Here is a 3,948-nt window from a genome sequence, read left to right as displayed (position 1 = left end):
AACCTCCTGAGTTTTCCCAGTGCTTTTCTTTGTGCTACTTCTATGTGCTCACCTCCCCTGTGCTTGTCTTTCAGTCATCCTTCCCTCCGGTCAGCTGGCTTCGGACCCCGGACCTTTTTTATTTTTGTATTTTTGTTTTTTTTTTCGTTCTATTTTTTTGTATTTTTTTTGAGTTTTGCTGTTTTTGTGTTGCGATTGTTTTTTTTTGTTGTATAGTTTATTAGTGTTTTTTTTTTTCTGTTTATTGTTGTAGATTATAGTATGTTGTTTTGTGCCTTTTTTTTTGGCTGTTTTTTTCGGTTCTGCCTTGTTGGTTTTTTGTTTTTTTTGTTTTTTCTTTGGTTTTTTTTGTTTTGGGTTTTGTTTATTGTGTGGCTGTGTTTTGTTTTTGTTTTTTTTTTGTTTTTATGTTTTTTTCTATTTTTTGTTTTTTTTTTATTTATTTGTTCTGTTCTGCGTTTTGTGTTTTTTTTTTTTGTCTTTTTTTGTTTTGTGTTTTGTTTTTTTTTATTATTTGATGATTTCTGTTGATTTTTGTGTCTTTTCTAGCTTTGTTTTTTTTTTTTTTTTTTTGGTTTTTTTTGTGAGGTTTGGAATATGCCGTTGGGCTTTTGTGGTTGTTGTTGTTTTTGTTTTTTTGTCTTTTTATTATGTTTTTTTTTTTTTTTTGTTTTGGTGTTAGTTTTTTTCTTATTTTTTTTTTTTTCGTTTTTTTTTTTGATTTTTTGTGTTTTATTTTTATTGGTTTTTTTTATTTTTTTTTTTTACTGTTTATTCGTATCTTTCTTTTTTATTTTTTTTCTTTTTTGTTTTTTTATGTTTTTCCAGTTTGGTTCTTTTTTTTTTCTTTATTTTTTGTTTCTTTTTTTTTTGTGGTCTTTTTTTGCTTTTTTTTGTTCTTTATTTCCTTTTTTTTTTGTATTTGGTTTTTATTTTTTTTTTATTGTTCGTTTTTTTGTATATTTGGTTTGGGTGTTATTTGTTTTTCTTTGTTTTTTGTTTTGTTTTTTATATTTTTTGTTGTTTTTATGAGTTTTTTGTTGTTATTGTGTTCTTTTTATTTTTGTTGTTTTTTTGGTTCTTTGTTTTTTCTTTTTGTTTTTTATTGTTTTTCTTTTTTCTTTTGGGTTGTTGTTTTAATTTTTATTTGGTTGTTGTTTTTCTGTTTTGGGTTATATTGTTTTTTTTTTGTTTTTTTGATTTGTTATTTTGTTGTTTTTTGCTCTGTTGTTTTTTGTGCGTACTTTGGTTATTTTTTTTTTTTTTTTGGTTTGATGTTAGGCGTTTTTTGTTGTTCGTTTTGTTTTTTTTTTCTTTTTTTTAGTTTTTCTGTTTGCTTTTGTTTTTTGAGTGTTTTGTTTTTTTTTTCATTTTATTTGTAGTTTCTATTTATTTTGTTTTTTTTTTATTCTCTTTTTTTTTCTTTTTGTTGTTTTTTTTTGTTTTTTGTTTTTTTTGTTTTCGTTGCTCTCAGTTTGGTTTTTGATCAGTTGTCGATGTTTGCTTTTTCTTTTTTGTGTTTTTTTGTTGAGCTGCCCTGGGTTGTAGGATTTATCTTTTTGTGCTGTTTTTGTTTGTTTTTTTCTTGGTTTTTGCAGTCGGTGTGTGATTTCTGATTACTTCTTTGGTTGAATTTGTTTTTTCTTTGTTTTTAGTACCCCTACCATTGCACGACAGCTCTAATGGTCAGCTTCCTGCTAAATGGAGGCGATTATTGTGTTCATTTGAATTTCAACAGACCGAACCAACCCCCCTAGAAGGATCCTATGCCACACCTGCCCAGCAACGCCACAAGCAACGTGTCCTTAGAGTTGCTCATCCGAGCCCCGCAAGACGCAAAGGCTACCCTTGCTTTATCAGCCCCGCAAGACGCAAAGGCTACCCTTGTCTTCATCAGCCCCGCCAGACGCAAGGCTGCATGCACGGGGAATACAGCCGCCAGACGCAAGAGCTACCTGAGGCATCACAGGCCCTACAAGACGCAAAGGCCGGCCCTCAGGGTGACAGAAATACAGTCGATCGATTCCCCATACATATATGAAGAGATACACAAATATATATTTACAAAACATTTCCAAACAAGCCCCAGTGCAAGACGCTACTTGGGGTGTTGACAGCCCTGCCAGACGCAAAGGCTACCCTTGTCTTCATCAGCCCCGCAAGACGCAAAGGCTACATGCACGGGGAGTTGACAGGGTGACAGAAATACAGTCGATCGATCCCCTATGCAAAAATGAAGAGATACACAAATAGATATGTACAGCCCAAAAGCTACCATGGGAACCATTGGTCCTACTGTGATGTGGAAGTGATGAAGGGCAGGTATGGACTTGCTCCAATGTTTCAAGGAGGGATGTCAGCCCACCCATTGTAGAGTTAATCCGAGTCCCACACATCAGACCACTTCCACCTCTTTGCAGGAGTCTCCTCCTTGTTGTCGCTCTCGTGCCTGCGTCTCCTGGAGCAGCCGAGGCCAGGGGATTCAGGAAGGACTGCCTCGTCAGACCAATCTACTAGGACGACTGACCGGATGAGCTCAGCATCCAGTTCAGAGATATCAAGTCCAACGATATCTATCTCAGAGTTGTGCTCGTCCTCGTCCTCGTGCTCGTGCTCGTGCTCGTTTTCACCGTCATGCTTGTCCTCGTTCTCGTCCTCTTCAAATTGCTCATACCTGTACCTGGCCAGTAAATTGTCAACATCAGGTATGATAGGATCATGAAAAGGTTCAGCAGGAGGATCAGCAGGAGGATCAGCAGGGGCATGAGGATAAGCGTAATGATCTTGGTGAAAAGCATAAGGATCATAAGGGGGTTGAGGATAAGGGTGAGGAACAGCATTGGGAACAGCATAGGGAACACCATAGGGAACATCATAGGGAACACCATAGGGAACATCATAGGGAACACCATAGGGAACAGCATAGGGATCAGCGTAGGGAACAGGGTAGTAAACAGGGTAGTAAACAGGGCAGTAAACAGGGTAGTAAACAGGAAAAGGAACTTGCTCTTGTTCTTCCTCCTCCACCCAATTATGCAGTGGTGGAAACTGCTGCTCACCTTCCGCATTACCTCCCTGAGGCTCAGCCTCCTGAAGCCCAGCTTCCTGAAGCCCGTCCACATCACCTTCCCCAACAACGTCAATCTCTTCCTCGTCGTCCTGGTAATCAGGCAGGATTGGGTTATAGGGGGCGATCACAGCGACAGGGCGGTCAGGGTTCGGAGGCCCGAATAAACCACCTGAGGATTCAAAAATAAATTTAAAAAAGTCACATTCTCCACTTCCAAAACACAGACTTAAACAGGAGGATTAAATGCCTAATTAATCATTTTTCACCAGATGCGTTACAAGCACCGTGTAGAAATATAACCAAGGAACACGGTGCCATAGCCACATCTAAGATCAAATATTGGGCTGTTTCTGCTGCTGTTATTATTGTTATTATTAATTTTATTATTATTATTATTATTATTATTAAACATTGTGACAGGACGAGAGTAATCTGATGATCTGATGAAGTTAGATATATCTTCACATAACACTGCTCTCACGTAATTATCTAAAGGTTTTGCTTACAAAACATTGATTACAGATAAGTTAGATACATTTTAGATAAATTGTGCCATATTTGACCGCCAAGTGCTAAATAAAGATTTACTGTACATCATTCTCACTGGAAACCGTAATGCAGGACTGTCGGTGATATTTCAAATAAGAGAAAATCATGAAAATGCTATCTCTATGTGAGACAGGGTTCAAAATGATTTAACAGGAACAGGGCAGTGGGCTTCAGCAGCTCACTTTCCCATGCAGCTGTCAACTTGTTTTGGGACCTGGATTCAGAAAACGTTATTATTCTCGCCTAAACTATTTTCCACTCTTTCATAGTTTACATGGGTCTCTCAGACATGTGTTAGTAAAAGCTGTACACACTGCTCAATATTACAC

This window comes from Etheostoma spectabile, chromosome 1 (assembly GCF_008692095.1).
Source record: "Etheostoma spectabile isolate EspeVRDwgs_2016 chromosome 1, UIUC_Espe_1.0, whole genome shotgun sequence".
In the NCBI taxonomy this organism is placed as follows: domain Eukaryota; kingdom Metazoa; phylum Chordata; class Actinopteri; order Perciformes; family Percidae; genus Etheostoma; species Etheostoma spectabile.
The sequence above is the reverse complement of the archived record's forward strand: the minus strand, read 5'-3'. Positions refer to the sequence as shown.